The 20,807-nt window shown below is 47.8% G+C and overlaps 1 long non-coding RNA gene across 4 annotated transcripts; it reads left to right on the top strand.

The window, feature by feature from the left end:
- The first annotated feature begins 2,140 nt into the window (after positions 1-2,140).
- On the top strand, positions 2,141-11,708 carry LOC136326679 (uncharacterized). 4 transcript variants are annotated; one of them, XR_010729501.1, is made up of 6 exons: positions 2,141-2,330; positions 2,470-2,530; positions 4,529-4,607; positions 5,546-5,590; positions 8,538-10,987; positions 11,071-11,708. It is a non-coding gene; the product is annotated as an uncharacterized lncRNA (long non-coding RNA). The 4 variants fall into 4 exon arrangements; XR_010729502.1 differs by lacking the exon at positions 5,546-5,590; XR_010729504.1 differs by lacking the exon at positions 8,538-10,987.
- The last annotated feature ends 9,099 nt before the right edge of the window (positions 11,709-20,807 follow it).

Genomic DNA, 20,807 nt, shown 5'->3' with positions numbered 1-20,807 from the left:
GCAGGTGCCTGTTTTCAGATACCTTTAACAGTATGAGTTCACTTTTGCTTTTTTGGGTTTTTTTTAGCCAACCTGATAGGTGAAAAATAGTATCTCATAGTTTCAATTTAATGTGGCTGAACATCAACATTAGAAACCCAAAGGACAGTTTGTAACTGGAGCGGGCTCTTTCCCCTACCCCAGGCTGAGCCACTGTGTCCCCTGCTGCCAACCTCAGTAGGTGAGAGGAAGCTGGGCAGTTTGGGACCTCGGCCCTCCCAAGAGCTGTATCCCCTCCCCCTTACCTAAGATGAGTAACAGTTTCTCCAGTGTTACTGGAAGAGGCATGTTTTATTCAGGCACCCTGGTTTGTCCTGCTTTTCTGTCCCTGAGGGCTAGGACTTGGCCTCTGATGCAAAACAGACTGATACGCAGTAGGGGAATGGCAAGATGAGACCTGCTCTCATTGGAAATCGAGCTGGGCTGGGTGGGGAGTGGGGAGGAGGCTCCGTAGTTCAGATGGGTACTGAGGAGTCTGAGCCAAGCAGTGGGGTGTGGACCCTGAAATTTATTGGTGAAAAGGTCTGACTCGGTGAGGAGGAAGGAGAGTGGCAGATAAGTGATAGGGGACATTCGGGTGGAAGATGAGTGAATTGGAAGTTATCTGTGGGAAAGACAGAGGAGGAAATGTTTGTTGGATGAATGTCCTCCCAGTGGCAATAGAAATGGAGTGGTCCTGTGTCCAACTGAAAGATAGTTTATTCGGCCAGTCTGGCCACAGCATGTCAAACCACTTCTGGGATGTGTCCTTCTCCCTGCTTTCTGCAATGACACAGTCTGGTTCCCCGGGATATAATGAACACAGTGCTAACTGTTCTGATTTACCACCTTGGTCTAGCTCCTTCCATGAAGCCTGCTTCTGTTCCTGTGGCTCAGGGAAGGGTGGATTGGGGAATGGGCTGTTGGCCAGGTGGCCAGACCAGCAGAGCTAGAGGAGAAGCAGGTTCATTGGAGGTGGTGGGGCAGGGGACACTACGACCAAGGAGCTCAGCCTCAATCCAAGTTTCTAGAGTGTGGCCTGAAAACAGAAGGTGGTCAAACAGGCCTGGAAGCCAGTGCCTTTTTTAGGCCTCTGTGTTAAAGATCCTTCTACTTTGACCCATGTTTCCGATGGTGGATCTCACCCTGTCTCTCCCAGAGTTCCCAGTCCCAAATGAAGACTTCTCTCAGGTGACAGAAGAACCCATAATTAGCGCCTTAGTCTCTGTTAGGGTTGCCAGATAAATTTCAATCTTAGATAATGAATAATATTTTTAGTATAATTACAACCCAAGTATTGCATGGGACACACATACTGAAAAAAAGTAGCTGCACATCTGAAATTCAAATTTAACTGGGTATCTTTATTTTGAATTTGTTAAATCTGGCAATCCTGCCAGTCCTCTCACAGGTGGATACAGACACCCCACCCCCACCCCCAATCACTCACAGGCCCTGATCTTTTAGAGAGCAGGCTCAATTGCCACTCTTAAGGGACCTCCGTTTTCTGGGCAGCTGGTCGCATGACAGTCTGAGGAGAGTCTTCACTCCTCCTTCACGGGTGGGAAAACTGAGGATTAGTGAAGTGACTTGAATAAGATAAAACTCGAGGGCAGAGGAAGAACCCCAGCCATTGCCGTAGGACTCCAAAATTCAAGTGGTTTGCACGCGCCCACGCAGCTTGCAAATCACCCACTCTCGCAGCGGGAAAGCCTCAGCTTGGGGTTTCCAACCTGCAATTCACCCGAGGGGAACGGGCTGGCGCAGCCCGGGGCCCCCAGCGCTGAACACACAGGAGTTGGTGCTAGAATACTTGAAGTTATTTTGAAACCAAGTGCCTGTTAGTAATAACAGTACAAACCTCGATTATTTACATAGTTCTCTACAGTTGACAAAGGGTGTCTCCAGCAGTCAATTAGAATAAAGAAGCCGATGGGAGAGAAACGACATGTAGGACCCCTCCGCAGGCACTGGGACGTTTCCTGTGCTCTCGGTGGCCGGTGGCCGCGTGGGGCAGGTGGGGGGAGATGGGGTGGGACCTCTGGGCCGACTTCCCGGAGATTCTAGGTTAGAGAGCTGGACTCCCAGGCGAGGACTGCGGATCTGGGGTACCTGAGCAGTTGGTCCAAAGCTCCAGGTACGGGTGGTGGGTTTCAGCCCGGCCAGTGGGCGTGGACGTGTGACGGGTGTAAGCTCCTGCCACTTCCTGCTGGGACATATTCCAGATGGTAGTAACTCCTCTGTGCTCTCAACGGAGTCTGAAAGGTGGCCGGGTCGGACTGGGCTGGGAGGGAAGTGGGAGCTGCCCGAAGGTGAATTTGGGACGGGGCAGGGAGGGGCTTGGGACCGGGTGGGGGCTGGGAGTGGTGGCGGTGGCCGGAAGACGTTGGGGAAAATCTGGTCGAAACGAGAGTTATGTAAATCAAACTTTATTTTCCTCTTGACTCACAGTATCCTTTCGGATCCTTTACCTCAAATTCTCATCTGCCGTTGGCAGAGGCTGCGAAATAACGTGAGTTTTTCTTCTCTTTTTGTAAGTGCCCTGTGCGGCTAGGGGCTGGGGGCGGGTGGGGGTGGGGCGCACTCTAGGCCACCAAGGGTTTAAGGAGGCTGTTAAAGGAACCTTAGGGAATCTTCCTGAAAAGTTAAAAACAAACGAAGAGATGTGAAACAGTCTCCCCACATAATTTCTGTTGCGATAACTGCAGTTTCGTCGTTTCTCTGTCGAAAGTCTGGTGATGTTGAAGCAAGAGAGAACGTGCTGATGTGACCACAGGTTAAAACTCTTATTTCAAATCTGTTGCAAAGGGAGATACTTTAGAAAAATCCAATTGAAAGATCCATTCTGGTTAGGAACATTTACTGTGAAAAAATATTAAATCATCATTGGCAACCTAGATTTGAAAAATCTAGGTAAGCAAGCCTGTTGGCCATATGGATCTGACTCCAGAGACAGTCTTCATCTTAGTAAAATTTACTTGAAACTACTCAAAGTTTGGGCTTTTTTTTTTTTTTTTTTTTTAATCAAATGCTAATTACTGAAGGGTCAAAGAATGACATCAGGCAAAAAAGTTCTGCCCTAGCTGAGGCACAGTGAAGTCCCAGGCAGGTCCCAGCGCTGTGGGTCTCATCTGTAAAAGTTGCCTTGGACTTGGAGCGACGGGACCACCAGTGCAGTACAGAGAGGAGTGGGTATGGGTAAAACTCTTTGGGAAGCGTTTGGGCAGTTTCAGCGAAGCTACAGACAGTGCGCTCTGTAACCCAGCAACTGTTGCCCTCAGCACATACCCAAGGGAACAGAGCGCAGAGGTCCCTAAAGGACGGCAGCACACTCACCAACACTCTCTGGGCACCCCTACCTCACTTTGCCTTCATCAGCCACGCTACACAGCACACCAGCTGCTGCAGGGCCCCCTGGGCCTAAGTGGGGAGCAATTTTCATTTAGTGACAGTTTTCAGCAACCCCTCCTCCCTACCCACCCCCATTGGCCCTGGCTGAGCAATAAACAGGAAGGGTGAGAGAGGAGGCAGTGCTTTCAGTATCTGTGGACATCTGTATTCAGGAGCGTCAGGCCGAGAGCAGCCACCTGGCCAAGCTCAGCGCTCAGCTATTTCTGCAGCTTTCGTGCTGCTCAGAAAGGCTTATTTTATTCTGGAGTGAGCCCCTCCAGTCTTCAGGAGCCCCACCAACCCACCAGACACATCCCCACCTGCTTGTGAAGCCCACCACGCAGCAGTCCCTGCCACCCGCCTGGCCTCCTAGAAGCACTGTGAGGCCCAGTGAGAGGGGTTGCACTTGGGTGGCCCCCAAGGGAGGAACTGGGACTAGTGAAGTGGAACTTTCTCTCAGGTGGCACTGCTTGTGGGTGGGTAAGTGGCTGTAGGAGGTGGGTAGCAAACAACCCTTAGGAGTTTAAGATGTGGGGCCTGATCCTTTCCAGAGATCCTGTGGAGATAATTCAGCTACTGACAGCATCTGCATTATCTGTACCTGAAACTCTACTATCTGGCCCACCTCCACGAGAGGTCGGAAACTTGTGAGGGCATTTCTGCTTGTCACAATGACATGGGGTACTACTGGCATTTTGTGCCCACTAGAGTTTTGGGACCAGGGATACTATACTCATGTAGTGGGTTGGGAGTTGGTCCCTTCAAGACCCTGATGAGGCCTGACCTGTGGTGGCGCAGTGGATAAAGCGTCGACCTGGAAATGCTGAGGTCGCCAGTTCGAAACCCTGGGCTTGCCTGGTCAAGGCACATATGGGAGTTGATGCTTCCAGCTCCTCCCCACCTTCTCTCTCTGTCTCTCTCGCCTCTCTCTTTCCCTCTCTGTCTCTCTCTCTTCCTTTCTCCTCTCTAAAATGAATAAAAAAAAAAAAAATTAAAAAAAAAAAAAGACCCTGATGAAATACCAATAGTGACCCACTGAGAAGCCCTGGTAGGGTTGAACTCAGTGACTTCTAAGGGACTTTTCGGTTGTAAGTGACTGTCATTTTAACCTTTATTATAGGTGACAGATGGACTACTGGCAAAATAATCTCAAGAAAAGAGGGTTCAGGGTCTAGGCGCACGCAGTCTAGGCCGACATGGTATGTATGTATCTGCCACAGATGCTTCCGTGCACATACAGGCACACGGGAGTGTGCCCAGGCCTGGACAGGCACACACCGCGCTTTGCATACAGCATAGGTACACACGAACACCCAGGTACACGTACATACTTGGTTGCAAACAGTCCTCTGGGAGAACTCCGACCAGCCCAGCAATAGACGGAGTGAGCTGGACAGACAGATGGAGGGAGAGAGGAGTAGAGTGGGAGGAGAGGGCAGGGAGTCCTGGGGATATTTGGGACCCCAGAGGAGGGCACAGTGGCCACAGCCTTTTCTGGGAACTCAATCTCTCCTTGGCCAGCTGGAAGCAAGCCTCTTCCAGGGCCCTGCTCACCAGCAAAGGTATTTGAAGCCAAGAAAATGCCATTTGATTTGAGTGATGGCGTCAGCTGGTTGCTGGTGGGCATTGGTCCCTGGGTTGATTTGGACACGTGTCCACCCACTGCTTCCTACAAGCCTCTGTGCAGTGGGGCCAAGGGCACATGCAGGCCCGGAGGTGAAGGGCCCTTCCATTGGTTTTGAGCATCCTCTTCTTGGACCTCTGGTTCTGTCACTTGTGCTCTGCTCCCACCTTGCCTGCCTGCTGCTGACAACCTGACCCCAGCCCTCTGGCTTCCTCCTACTCACTACCCTCCTTGACCACAGTTCCCATTCACCTGAGGATTTGGCTGTAGCCCATGAACCTTCACCTGGCCCAGCCCAGCCCCCAGGAGCTGGTTTCTAGGTTTGTCTTGGGCCATATGTGGGACCTAGGCTGAATGATGTACCCGTGCCTGTGGGGACAGGCAGAGAAGGGCTTCAGAAGAGCTGAGGCAGAGAGAAACCATTTGTAATAATAGCTTGTCACCGGTGTGGGCATAATTGGCACCTGGGTACTTTTTAACGCATTGAATTAAAAAAAAGGTCACTACTTACAGGTCCATGTTCTGGTGCAACCTCAAGAACAACCTGAAAACACACAGGTATGCTCATGCACATACCGGCACACATAGGTGTGCACAGGCATGGACAGGACACGGGGTTGTATGCGCACTACATGTGCACACGAACACTCACAGGCGCATCAGTTGTCTCCAGCAGCTCTCAGGGCAAGCTCTCTCTTTGGTCCCAGTTTTTCTAGCTCTGAAAGGCTGTTTCTCCAGTTCTTACCTGAAAGGCAGAGACTGCCAAACCTTACTTGAAGAGGAGGAGCAGGAGAGGCACAAAGTGTCTGTACCTCATTGGGAAAGCATGGCATCCTATAGCAGTTCCCACCCTCAGTTTGGCAGATTTCTTAAGGAGGGAGTAAGTAGGCAGGGTGGCGGGCCACAGTTGGCTCATTTGAGCTTGCGAGAACTACATATCTTCCCACCTCTGTGTTTAATGATGTTGATAGTTTGGCTTTGATGGGAAATATTTATACCATGGCAATTGGCTAATGCTACAACCCCTTCCCCTAACCATCACCATCATCATGGGTTGTTAAAATTTCCCCATGCACCACCAGAGCAGAATCACCTTCTTTCCCAAATTCCTGTGGGAGCTCCCAGCCTGACCCCACTGGGCATGTCACGGGCAGGAGAAATGCATGGGGGGAGAGAGTGGAGAATGGGAACGAGTGTGGGGAACAGGCATTTTTACACGTGTGTGTGGGCTGGTAAGTGGAACAGTACTGACATGCTACAAGTGGACTGCCTTTGAAAACATTATGCTAAGTGAAAGAAACCAGACACAAAAGGCCACCCTCTCTACCTGAATGCACTCGGGACCCAGCTGTGACTGTTCTCTTCACCTTGAAACCTTTTTCCTTCTCTTCCTATCACAAGACCTGCAAGGCCTAGCTGGACTTCTGCCATCCTGGGAGGGTTCTGGGATGCCCTGTAGGCAGTGGGAAGCCTCTCTGGAGCCAGGCAGGGCCCTGATCTGCCATTAACTAGCTGTGTGACTTTGGGCAACTTAACTGTATGGAGGCTTAGTTCCTTTCTCTGTAAAATAGGATTAATGATATTTATATCAACACAGTGTGAGCATTGAGCAGGGCACAGGGCTGGCGCAAAACTAATGATTGGTAGCTGCCAGTTTCTTTTCCCTCCTCCTGTTCGGCCTGTGGCAGGTTGCAGGCGCCTCTGATTAGCTTGGGCTACGATAATTGTAAATGCACCAACTGGGCCAGATTGACTGTCATATTGAATTTGAAAAAGAGTCCAGATTCATGCTGTTTACAAAAGGAACACCTAAAACAAGAATATGGAAGGTTGAAAGTAAAAGGATAGAAAATACTAACCAAAAGGAAGTTGGTGTTATCTATGCAGATATCAAACAAAATATTATTTAAGAGCAAAAATATATTTCTTAAATATTTATTTATTTATTTTAGAGAGAGAGAGAAAAGCAGAGAGAGAGAGAGAAAGACAGGAACATTGATCTGTTCCTATATGTGTCCTGACTGGGGACCGAACTGGCAATCTCCGTGCTCAGGCTGACACTCTAACCAACTGAGCTATCTGGCCAGGGAAAGGGCAAAAATATTAATGAGGGAAAGCAAGAGTGTCTATATCATGTTTATAGGAACAACCTGCTAAGATAAAACAATTCTCAAAACTCTAATATTATCCTTAAAACATACAAAGATGCCTGACCTGTGGTGGCACAGTGGATAAAGCATCAACCTGGAATACTGGGGTCACTGATTTGGAACCCTGGGCTTGCCTGGTCAAGGCACATATAGAAAGCAACTACTACGAGTTGATGCTTCCTGCCCCACCCCCTGCCTTTCTCTCTTTATTCTCTCTAAAATCAATAAACAGCCCTGGCCGGTTGGCTCAGCGGTAGAGCGTTGGCCTGGTGTGCGGGGGACCTGGGTTCGATTCCCGGCCAGGGCACATAGGAGAAGCTCCCATTTGCTTCTCCACCCCTACCCCCTCCTTCCTCTCTGTCTCTCTCTTCCCCTCCCGCAGCCAAGGCTCCATTGGAGCAAAGATGGCCCGGGCGCTGGGGATGGCTCCTTGGCCTCTGCCCCAGGCGCTAGAGTGGCTCTGGTTGCGGCAGAGCGACGCCCCCGGAGGGGCAGAGCATTGCCCCCTGGTGGGCAGAGCATCGCCCCTGGTGGGCGTGCCGGGTGGATCCCGGTCGGGCGCATGCAGGAGTCTGTCTGACTGTCTCTCCCCATTTCCAGCTTCAGAAAAGTACAAAATAAATAAATAAAATAAATAAAAAAAAATCAATAAATAAAATATTTTAAAAACATTTTATTTATTCAATTTAGGGAGGGGAGAGAAAGAGAAGGGGGGAGGAGCAGGAAACATCAACTCCCATATGTGTCTTGACCAGACAAGCCCAGGATTTCGAAATGGCGATCTCAGTGTTCCAGGTCGATGCTTTATCCACTGCGCCACCACAGGTCAGGCAATAAATAAAATCTTAAAAAAACCAAAAACTTATAAAGCAAATATCTCGAAAGTGAAAGACAACCCATGGGAGAATGGGAGAACATTTTTGCAGATCATGTAGCTGATAAGGAATTTGTGTCTAGAATATATAACGAACTCTTACAATTCAACACTAAAAAGACAACCCAATTTAAAAAGGGGCAAAGGTTTGAACAGACAGTTCTCTGAAGAAGATATACAGATGGACAATAACCACATGAAAAGATGTTTAACACCGTTAGTCATGAAGAAAATGCCAATCAAAACCACAATGAGATACCACTTCACACCTACCAGGATGGCTAGAATCAAAGACAGATGTGGGGAAATCGGAACCTTTACACATTGCTGGTAAGAAAGCAAAATGGTGCAACTGCTTTGGAAAACAGACAGTTCCTCAAGTGGTTAAACATAGAGTTACCATTTTTTAAAATTAAAAAATTTTAAATTATTTCACTCATTTATGCATTTATTGTTTGTTTCTTATATGTGCCCTAACCAGGAATCGGACCTTCAACCTTGACATATTTGAAAGATGTGCTAACCAACTGAGCTACCTGGCCAGGACCACACGAAGTTGCCATTTGACCCAGCAATTCCACCTCTAGGAATATACCCAATAAGTTGAGACCATAGGTTCACACAAAAACTCATACAGGAATGTTCATAGCAGCACTATTCATCATAGCCAAAAGGTGAAACAACCCAAATGGGCCTGGCCGGTTGGCTCAGTGGTAGAGCGTCGGCCTGGCGTGTGGGGGACCCGGGTTCGATTCCCGGCCAGGGCACATAGGAGAAGCGCCCATTTGCTTCTCCACCCCCCTCCCCTCCTTCCTCTCTGTCTCTCTCTTCCCCTCCCACAGCCAAGGCTCCATTGGAGCAAAGATGGCCCGGGCGCTGGTGATGGCTCCTTGGCCTCTGCCCCAGGCGCTAGAGTGGCTCTGGACTCGGCAGAGCGACACTCCGGAGGGGCAGAGCATCGCCCCTGGTGGGCGTGCCGGGTGGATCCCGGTTGGGCGCATGCGGGAGTCTGTCTGACTGTCTCTCCCCCGTTTCCAGCTTCAGAAAAATACAAAAAAATACAAAAAAACAAACAAACCCCCCCCAAATGTCCATCACCTGATGAATGGATAAACAAATTGTAGTGTATTTGTGCAATAAAATATTCTTTGCTACAAAAAGGAATGAAGCACTGACACATTCTACCGCTGTGTGACCCTTGAAAATACGCTGAGTGGAAAAAATCAGGCGCAAAAGACTGTGTGTTATGTGATTCCATTTTTATGAAGTTTCCCGAATAGGCAAATCTGTGGAGACAGAAAGTAGATTGGTGGTTGCCAGAGCTGGGGTAGGGGAGTAGGAAGAAGAAGGGAGAAACTGAGGAAAAATGGGGAGTGACAGCTAATGGATATAGGGATTCTTTTTGTGGTGTTAAATTGTTTTAAGGTTGATTGTTGTAATAGTTGCATAACTCTGAATATACTGAAAACCATTGATTTGTACAATTTTTTTTTTTTTTTTTAGTGAGAGATAGGGGACAGGGACAGAGAGACAGGAACAGATAGGGACAGACAGGCAGGAAAGGGGAGAGATGAGAAGCATTAACTCATAGCTGAGGCACCTTAGTTGTTTATTAATTGCTTTCTCGTATGTGCTATGTGCCTTGACCAGGGGGCTACAGCAGAGCAAGTGACCTTGGGCTTCAAGCCCGTGACCTTTGGACTCAAGCCAGTAACCATGGGGTCATGTCCATGATCTCACGCTCAAACCAGCAACCCTGCATCAAGTCGGTGATCTCAGGGATTCGAACCTGTGTCCTCTGCATTCCAGTCTGATGCTCTATCCATTGCGCCACTGCCTGGTCAGATGACTTGTACAATTTCAATGGGTGAATTGTATGGTTCATAAGTTATATCTCAGTGAAACTGGTGTATATATGCTTGGATATATATGTATGTGTGTGTGTATATATATATAAGTTATATCTGTATGTATGTAAATTCACCTTTATTTTATTCTGCTTTTTGATTTGGGGTCTGCTCCCCAGCAGAGGCCTGCCAGCCTGGACTGTGGCCCTTTGTGGGAAGGAAACCCCACCCCTACTTGCCCTTCAGTAGTTGACAAGAACCAGGAGGCTCTGTTCTCAAGGCTTTCATTAGCCTCTGACCCAGATATGCCCCAGAATGGTGCCCCCCTTTTATTTTGTGGCTGAGTGGAATCAGGAAAAGCATGGGGTTCTGGAAAGAGGTATAACCTGCTTGCTTTTGCCATTTTGACCTCTTGGATACGTGCAGTAAAATTCTTACCGAAGATTTGGGTTTTTGAGACTTGTTACCCTGAAGCCCCAGGGATTTCCCCTGGTCTCCAACTCTTTTTCTCTTCTTTCCTCTCTCAGAACCCAAACTGGTCTCTCCCTTGAACTCACACATAGCAGTTTGTTGAGCAAATTTTGTGTGCGTGTTTTATCTGAAGGGAGAAAGCAAAGACACTGGACAGATCAGTGCTTCTCCCTGTGGCTCTTCTGTGAAACCGATGCCTGGGACCCCATGTGGCTTGTCAGGGTTTCTACTACACTGGGGTCTGTGAATTCTGGTCTGCTAGCAAGCTTGTCTGGTGGCCTTTTATTTTATTTTATTTTATTTTTTGTAAGAGACAGAGACAGGAAGGGAAAGAAATGAGAAGCACTAACTAACTTATAGTTGTGGCACTTTAGTTGTTAATTGATTGCTTCTCATATGTGCCTTGACTGGGGGGGCTCTAGCCAAGCCAGTGATCCTTTGCTCAAGCCAGTGACATTGGGTTCAAGCCAGCAACCATGCTATGATCCCACGCTCAAGCCAGTGACCCTTCACTCAATCCGGATGAGCCTGCACCCAAGCTGGCAACCTCAGGGTCTTGAACTTGGGTCTTCAGCATCCCATGTTGATGCTCTATCTACTGCGCCACTGCCAGGTCAGTGCTGGACTATTTTTGTTGAACCCTGAACTAATAATGGTTTTAGTATTTGTTAAAAAAAAATACATTTTCTCCTCCAGGACCTCCTCAACCCTCACAAGAGGAATTCTGGCATGATGATGATGCTACTCCCATAGAGGTGACTTCTTGTTGAATGCTTGGACACTGGGAACACACCTAAAGAAGGACATGTCCCTGCGCCAAATGAAGGGTCCCTGAAAACAAGAGAAAAGAAGAGGAGACCTTTTTCTTCTTTCTCATCTTTCTTCCAACATGAGTCTGCCACAGAGGAAGACTGAACCAGAGGAACCTGGACAAGTGAAAAGACTGAGGCCCGGAGACAACCCACGGTTTAGCCCAGGTCCTCTGCCCAGCCACTTGAGTCACTGGAGACTTCCCATCTCACCATCACCTTAAGCATGCGCTGACTCCCTAGTGTTCTGGGAGAATAGTGGTAAACTGACCATTTAGATGAGTGGTAGTCAACCTGGTTTCTACCGCCCACTAGTGGGCATTCCAGCTTTCATGGTGGGCGGTAGAGGAGCAACCAAAATATAAATAAAAAGATAGATTTAACTATAGTAAGTTGTTTCATAAAGATTTATTCTGCCAAACAGCGAAAAGCCAACATAAAGTACTTGGTAAGTAATTATTATTATTATATGCTTTAACTTGCTGTAACTCTGCTTTATAAATTTTATAAAATAAAGTTACTTCCCTACTTTATAAATCACCATTACTGTGGAACCGGTGGGCAGTTAGAAAATTTTACTACTAACAGAGATACAGAAGTGGGCGGTGGGTATAAAAAGGTTGACTACCCCTGCTTTTAGATGCTTGTGGGCCTTGCCAAGAAACAAGCTTAATGAGGAAGGCTCTTGTCTTAGTCTTTAGCGACACCTGGTGGTCACTGATTATCATAACTCTGACTCACTTTAAAGGCTGACTGATCTCAGAATCAAAGAGCTTATCCAGTCAATAACTTCATTTCCTCAAGAAGGTCGAGAATAACACTGACCTGCCCAGAGGCACACAGAAATTTATTTTTTTCTTTATTAAAATATGAATGAACATGGCCTGAGTGCCAGGGACTATGGCACTAGTGATACAGCAGCTACTGAGATAAACTAGGGGAGAAGAAAACAAACAAACAAATAAACAAACAAGAAAACTATCAGACAGTTGACAAGAGCTATGCAGAGCATTAACTGTGGAGCTGGGACAGAGAGTGGATGACTTCTGTAAACTGAGTGGTCATGGAAGTCTTCTTGGAGGAGGTGACATTTAAGCTGCTATCTGTCCTGGAGCTTCAGGGGCCCTGGGTTAGGATAGTTTCTGGCACCTGAGTCCTCCTAGAGCTCTTCAGTACCTCAATTTTTCCTTTCCTCCTTAGGAAGCCACACCAGGAACTTATTTAAACCCTCGAACATAAAGGGTCAAATCACACCCGGTTCCCTGGGGATGGAGTTTCAGGCCACCATCTATGGAAAGTGTTTGCTCATCCAAACGCCACTGTTCTTTTCCTTCCTCACTAACAGGGGCAGCCTCCCTGGTGCCCATCTTGGCAGCTTCTCTTGCAGCTGGGGCACAGTCAGTGACTCAATCCTGGCCAGTGAGTCCTGAGGGCATGCCGGCTGAGGGTTTTCTAGGAAAGATTTTCCTCCCTGATAAATAAGTACACACAAACACAGGTAAGGAGAAATCTCCTTTCTCATATGTGAGATGATAAGCTGAAGGCTGTGGTAGCCAGCCTGCAAGATGATCTCCAGTGAGCTTCACCCCCTGGTGTTCCCGCCCTGTGTAGTCCCCTCCCACAGTGAATCAGGGCTGGTCTGTGTGACCAGTACAATACAACAGAATCCAGACCTAGAAGGCTAGGTCATGAAAGGTCGTGAAGTTTCTGCCTTGGTCCCTACTGGATTGCTTCCTCCAGGGGAGGCCAGCCACCATAGTGCAAGGACATGCAAGGAAGCACGCCATACTGTGAGGACGCTCAAGCAGTCCTGTGGAGCGGAGCCAACCTGCCAGCCACGTGAGTGAGCTGACATCTCACTGCAGCCACACAAGAGGCTGAGCCGGAACAGCCAGTCAGCTGCTCACAAATCTGGACCCGATCAGCCGAAACCACAGGAGATGATAAATGGCCATTGTGGTTTAAAGTTGTAAAATTTGGGGGGCATTTGTAATGCCATAAAAGACAAGTAATCAAAGGCCAACCCTGTGAAGAGTTCAGAAAGGAAAGATGGAAAATACTGGAGTCTTCGATGATGTCATAGTGCCTCTGAGCTAAGCAGTCCTTAACCCTCTGAGTTCCTGATGATTCCTGTGTGAGATAATTCATGTCCTTGTTCAGCTGAGATGGGGTCTTCTGTAGCTTGCAGCTGAACAAAGACTTCCTGCAAATTTCTGAAGAGTGATTCTTGGGTGATTTCCTCTCACTTTTTATTCTGCGAGGTCAAAACATATCTTTTGTTAACAACAACAACAACAACAAATTTAAATTCTAATAGGAACCTTTCTGGAAGGGCCTCCATGAAAACTAATCTCAAATGAACGTCTGTGTTAGTTTATAGGAGCAAGCAGCTCAGTGAATTATGACGTGCTAACTCGTTTTTTGTTTTTGTTTTTAAGTGAGAATAGGGGAGATAAAGAGACAGACTCCTGCATGTACCTCAACCAGCATCCACCCGGCAACCCATGTCTGGGGCTGATGCTCTGCCCATCTGGGGCCATGCTCACAACAGCTATTAGCGCCTGAGGTGGAGGCTCTATGGAGCCATCCTTAGCAGTTGGGCTGATGTGCTGGAACTAATTGAGCAATGGTGTGGGAGGGGGAGAGAAAGAGAGAGAGGGAAAGGGAGGGGTGGAGAAGCAGATGGTCACTTCCCCTTTGTTCCCTGACCGGAAATTGAACCTGAGACATCCACATACCAGGCTGATGCTCTCATGCTGAGCCAACTGGTTAGGGCCAACTTTTTCTTGTATTTATTTTTATCATTTTTACCCAAAAGGGGCCATTCTGGACCTACTTTTTGTACACTCTTATTTATACTTGACTGTCATGTCTTGAACACATTTCTGATCAACATAGACTAATATGTAGAGTAGAAAGGATATTCTGGGCAATGCAATGTACTGTGTATGGCATTAGAATGATGAATACATGTCATACACTTGTAAAGGTACCATGACTTATTTGACCAATCCTGTGAAACCCAGAATCTAGAATGTTACCATTTTAAAATCTTTACAATCACCACATTTACCTTTTTTTTTGGGGGGGGGGTTGCATTTTTCCAAAGCTGGAAACAGGGAGGCAGTCAGACAGACTCCCACATGCGCCCGACCGGGATCCACCCGGCATGCCCACTAGGGGGCGATGCTCTGCCCCTCTGTGGCATAGCTCTCTTGCATCCAGAGCCATCCTAGTGCCTGAGGCAGAGGCCACAGAGCCATCCTCAGCGCCTGGGCCATTTCTGCTCCAATGGAGCCTTAGCTGCAGGAGGGGAAGAGAGAGATAGAGAGGAAGGAGAGGAGGAGGGGTGGAGAAGCAGATGGGCACTTCTCCTGTGTGCCCTGGCCGGGAATCGAACCCAGGACTCCTGCACGCCAGGCTGACACTCTACCACTGAGCCAACCGGCCAGGGTCACATTTACCTTTTTAATTGTGATAAAATACACATAACATAAAATTTACCATTTTATTTTTTTGTGTGGTGGGGGTGGGGACAGACAGGCAGAAAGGGAGAGAGATGAGAAGCATCAGTTCTTCATTGCAGCACCTTTGTTGTTCATTGATTGCTTTCTCATATGTGTCTTGATGGGGGAGTGGGGGAGGCACCAGTTGAGCCAGTGACCCCTTGCGAAAGCCGACGACCTTGGGATTTTGAACCTGGGTCCTCAGTGTCCCAGGCCAATTCTCTATCCACTGTGCCACTGCCTGGTCAGGCCCATTTTAACCTTTTTTTTTTTTTTTTTTCAGAGAGATAGAGGGATAGACAGGGACAGACAGACAGGAATGGAGAGAGATGAGAAGCATCAATCATCAGTTTTTCGTTGCAACACCTTAGTTGTTCATTGATTGCTTTCTCGTATGTGCCTTGACCGTGGGGCTACAGCAGATCGAGTAACCCCTTGCTCGAATCAGCAACCTTGGGTCCAAGCTGGTGAGCTTTGCTCAACCAGATGAGACCATGCTCAAGCTGGCGACCTCGGGGTCTCGAACCTGGGTCCTCTGCATCCCAGTCCGATGCTCTATCCACTGCACCACCGCCTAGTCAGGCAATCATTAGTTTTTCATTGCATGTTGCAACACCTTAATTGTTCATTGATTGCTTTCTCATATGTGCCTTGACCGTGGGCCTTCAGCAGACCGAGTAACCCCTTGCTGGAACCAGAAACCTTGGGTTCAACCTGGTGGGCTTTTTGCTCAAACCAGATGAGCCCGCGCTCAATCTGGCGACCTCAGGGTCTTGAACCTGGGTCCTCTGCATCCCAGTCCGACGCTCTTTCCACTGCGCCACCGCCTGGTCAGGCAACCTTTTTTATTTAAGTATAATTCGGTAGCAGAAGTGATTTACCTTGTGTAACCATCACCACTTTCCACCGCCAGAACTGTTTCATCTTCCCAAATTGAAACTCTGTACTCATTAAACAAGAACTTGCCAGTGTCACCCCCTCCCACTCCCCACTCCTGGCAACTACTTTTGGTCTCTATGAATCTGCCTACTCTATGTACCCCACGTAAGTGAATCGTACAGTGTTTGCCATTTTTTTTTTTTTTTGGATATTTTAAATTTGTTCGTTTTAGAGAGGGGAAAGAGAGAAGTGGGAGGAGCAGGAAGCATCAACTCCCCCATGTGCCTTGAGCAGGCAAGCCCGGGGTTTCGAACTAGCGACCTCAGCGTTCCAGGTAGGTACTTTATCTATTGTGCCACCACAGGTCAGGCCCAGTGTTTGTCATTTTGTGTCTTGCTTATTTAACTCGACATAATGTCCTCAGGGTTCATTTATGTTGTAGCAATGTGTCACAACGTCCTTCCTTCTTAAGGCTGAATAATATTGCATTGTATGGATAGTCCACACTGCTTATTCATTCATTCAGTGATAGACATTTAGGTTGTTTCCACCTTTTGGCTATTGTGGGTAATAGAGCTATGAACATGGGTGTACAAGTAACTACTTGAATTCCTTCTTTCATTAGAGAATGTGCACATTTACTTTTCAAGGAAAATGATTTTGAACCTATGCCTCAATGTGCAAAAACGACAGACTCTGCCGTGCCAGTTGTCCTGGGTCTCTGTGATTGGGAGGAGGCTGCCATGCATGGTGAAGGATTTGCAGCCAGTGTGGGGGTGACCCTGTCCCTTCCTAAGTCCTCCTCTGATGGGGCTCCAGAGCATGCACAAGGTGTCTTCCCCAGTCCATACTTTTCTCTTTCAAAAACAATGTTTCCTGGCCCTGGCCGGTTGGCTCAGCGGTAGAGCGTCGGCCTAGCGTGCGGAGGACCCGGGTTCGATTCCCGGCCAGGGCACATAGGAGAAGCGCCCATTTGCATCTCCACCCCTCCGCCGCGCCTTCCTCTCTGTCTCTCTCTTCCCCTCCCGCAGCCAAGGCTCCATTGGAGCAAAAGATGGCCCGGGCGCTGGGGATGGCTCTGTGGCCTCTGCCCCAGGCGCTAGAGTGGCTCTGGTCGCAATATGGCGATACCCAGGAGGGTCGCAACATGGCGACGCCCAGGATGGGCAGAGCATCGCCCCCTGGTGGGCAGAGCGTCGCCCCCTGGTGGGCGTGCCGGGTGGATCCCGGTCGGGCGCATGCGGGAGTCTGTCTGACTGTCTCTCCCTGTTTCCAGCTTCAGAAAAATGAAAAAAACAAAACAAAAAAAAACCCCCAATGTTTCCTGTCAGTGTCCATGTAGAAATCTTTCTGTTCTTTGAAAAGCAGGACTCCTGGATGGTCAGAAGGCGGCAGCAGCGGCCTGGTGGCTCCTGGAGAAGTGAATGGGTTCTACTTCCTGGGTCCCTCTCAGGAGTCGCAGTGGGATGCCTGCCCTCTAAGAGCTGAGAGAAGACACACAAACTGGAAAGCCGAGTGGTCCTTCTAGGACCATCCAATCCCTTTACCACAACTGTCAGTGTGCAGCTGAGAAAAGAGAGGCCCTGAGAGGGAAAGTATTGAACCCACGCCTCCTACCTGATCATCCATGGCTCAGTGCCGCCCCTTCTGGCCTCCTGCTCCTGAACGTTGATGTTTTTCTGCTTCATTCCCAAGATGTGCCAGGAATGTGTGGCAAAGCCTTTTCATCCAGAACCCTTCTGGGAGTCAAATCCTGGTGGGAGCCACACCTGGAAGCCCAGGAGTCCATGGAGGCTGGTTGTGTTCCAGTGCTGCTCTCCTGGCCAACACCCAGCCTCCCGAATTCGACCAGTTCTGGGAGTTCTAACTCCGTGAGCGGCTCCCTTGTCTCTGCCTGGCTCTGTAAGTTAAGGCACATGGCATTACGGCCTGGCCTGGTGAGGACTGGACGCTGGAAAAAGCTGCTCATGACGAGCCCTGTCTCGAACAGCAGCCTTCAGATGGGTGCAGCTCTGTCTTGATACTCACTTGCTACAGTGCTCTTGAGTAGTTTGTGTGTATGTGAGTGTGTGTGCATTTGTGGGCTTGTATTAGTGCGTTCATACTTGAGGATGTAACTCTGCCTGCCATTATTCGTCAGCTCTGACGGCAGAGCTGAGACTAAAGTCCCATCTGTGTGTATCAGGGATAACCCCATTTTACTTAACAGACAAATAGCACTTCCTCAATACCAGGCAAAGATCTAGGCATTTTTTCACACATTATCTAATTTAAGCCACAACAACCCTATGATGTATGTACTATTATTACCCCCACTTTATAGATGAGGAAACTGAGGCACAGAGAGGTTGATTTGCCTAAGATCAAGTGGCCAGGGAGTGGTGAGCCCAGCTGCAGGGCTCAGGAGCTTCACTATGACGCTAGACTGCCTGCACGTGCTCACGTTGGAGGGTCTGATTTTGAACTTCCCTTTGTTTCCCGAGACCATCCACATGGGGTATATTATGTGGTCAAACTGAATGGCAGAGGGCAAGGGCCAGTCACCGTCATCATCATTACAACAATCATAATGGTCAACACTCACTGAGTGTGTGTGCCAGGCTCTATGCTGGGAATGTTACACTCATCTTAGTTCATCCTCACAATTCACACCTTAAACACATATTCTTCTCACTGTCACACATGAGGACACCGAGGCTAGGGAGTTTGGGGATTGCCCAAGGCACAAAACTAAGAAGAAACACAATTGGAATTTGAACCTAGGCCTGTCAGATGGCAATGCTTACATTCTTGCCATGTCGCCAGACTGGGTTTTTTGTTTGTTTGATTTAACTTTTTTAAAAAATTGAGGTGAAATTCATGTACAATTTTAAACAGCCTAAAGCATATGATTTGGTGGCATTTGGTATATTCACAAGCTTATGCAACCACCACTTCTATCTAGTTCCACAACATTATCATCATTCCCAAAGGAGACTCTGTACCCATTAAACATTCCCTTTTCCTCTCAGTCCCTGTCAACCACTAATCTGCTTTCTGTTTCTATGGATTAAACTACTTGAGGTATTTCATAGGAATGGAGTCATACAGTATGTGACAGTTTATGTCTGGCTGCCTTAACACGGCCTGGTTCCAAGGTTCGGCCGCAGTGTCACATGGATCAGGTCCTCCTTCCTTCCTGTGGCCGGATTATATTCCATTACATCAGGGGTTGGGAACCTTTTTGGCTGAGAGAGCTGTGAACGCCACATATTTTAAAATGTAATTCCGTGAGAGCCATACAATGACCCGTGTACATTACGCATTATCCAATAAAAATTTGGTGTTGTCACGAAGGACAGCTGTGATTGGCTCCAGCCACCCGCAACCATGGACATGAGCGGTAGGAAATGAATGGATTGTAATACTTGAGAATGTTTTATATTTTTAGCATTATTATTGTTTTTATTAAAGATTTGTCTGCGAGCCAGATGCAGCCATCAAAAGAGCCACATCTGGCTCACGAGCCATAGGTTCCCGACCCCTGCATTACATGTGTATACCACATTTTCATGGCACTTGTAATCAGGGTGCTTTCTAAGGTGGGCACCTGGGCAGTTGCCCAATGTGGAAATCACAAATTTATATCCCTTACTATTTGTTTTTTGTGTATTTTTCCGAAGTTAGAAGCAGGGAGGCAGTCAGACAGACTCCCACATGTGTCAGACCGGCATCCACCCGGCATGCCCACCAGGAGGCGATGCTCTGCCCATCTGGGGTGTTGCTTTGTTGTGGCCAGAGCCATTCTAGTGCCTGAGGTGGAGGTCATGAAGCCGTCCTCAGTGCCCGGGCCAACTTTGCTCCAATGGAGCCTTGGCAGTGGGAGGGGAAGAGAGATAGAGAGGAAGAAGAGGGGGAAGGGTGGAGAAGCAGATGGGCGCTTCTCCTGTGTGCCCTGATCGGGAATCGAACCCGGGACTTCCACACGCTGGGGCCCAATGCTCTACCACTGAGCCAACAGGCCAGGGCTTATTATTCTTATTTAAGTATTAAATGCATGAAATAATAAACTACTTTTTGGTATATCATTTTTTATACTTAAAATGGTCATTAGTGCAGAGAACCAGTTGTTAAATTATTTGAATCTCAACACTAGTATACTGTGTTGAGTGAGATAAATCAGAGAAAGACAAATGCCATATCATTTCATTTATATGGTATCTAAAAACAAAATAAATGAACAAACAAAACAGAAGTGAACTCATAGATAGGTCATTTTGATGGTTGCCAGTTGGGAGGGGGGAAGTAGATGGCTGAAAAACGGGAAGAGATTAAGAAGTACAAACTGATAGTTACAAAATATTTATGGGGATGTAAATTACAGCATAGGGAATATAGTCAGTAATATTGTAATAGCTATGTATGGTGCCAGGTGGGTACTAGATTTATTGGGGTGATCATTTGTAAGTTATATAAATGTCGTACACTTCAAACTAATATTGTGTTTTAACTGTAACTGAAAAATAAAACATTATTTATATATATTTTAAATTTATTGATTTTAGAGAGAGAAGAAAGGGGGAGAGAGAAAGAGACAGAGAGACAGGAACGTTGACCTGTTCCTTTATGTTCCCTGACTGGGGATTGAACCAGCAACCTCTGTGCTTTAGGTTGATGCTCTAACCAACTGAGCTATCCAACCAGAGCCATAAAAAATTATTTAAGCCTGACCTGTGGTGGCGCAGTGGATGAAGCTACAACCTGGAATGCTGAGGTTGCTAGTTCAAAGCTCCAGGCTGGTCCGGTCAAAGCACAGATGAGAAGCAACTACAAGTTGATGCTTCCTGTTCCTCTCCCCCTACCTTTCTCTCTCTCCTGTCTCTAAAATCAATAAATAATAAAATCTTTTAAAAACAGTCCCCCTTAAATTTTTCTTTTATCCGTTGATGAGTTTTGCCCACAGGCTGTCTTCACGTAGGCAGCGGGTGCGCCATCCTTGTTTCTCCAGGTGGGGCATCAGACAGGAGCAGGTGCTGCTTGCACCTACAGTCCAGTCCAATGCTGCTCTCCTGGCCAACACCCAGACTCCCTGATCTGACCCAGGTTCAAGTCCCTTGTTCACATCTCTTGTCTGGACAGCCAGGCCCTCCCACAGTGATCAGGACTCGAAGAGGCTCATCTCATTTCCTGCCCTGCGAAATTTCTCTTCCTCACTGCAGTCACTGCTGCCACCACAGCCATAGTGTTCAGTCACCCGAGG

This window comes from Saccopteryx bilineata, chromosome 2, assembly GCF_036850765.1.
Source record: "Saccopteryx bilineata isolate mSacBil1 chromosome 2, mSacBil1_pri_phased_curated, whole genome shotgun sequence".
Taxonomy (NCBI): domain Eukaryota; kingdom Metazoa; phylum Chordata; class Mammalia; order Chiroptera; family Emballonuridae; genus Saccopteryx; species Saccopteryx bilineata.
Note: the sequence above shows the minus strand (reverse complement) of the source record. Positions and strands in the feature narration are given on the sequence as shown.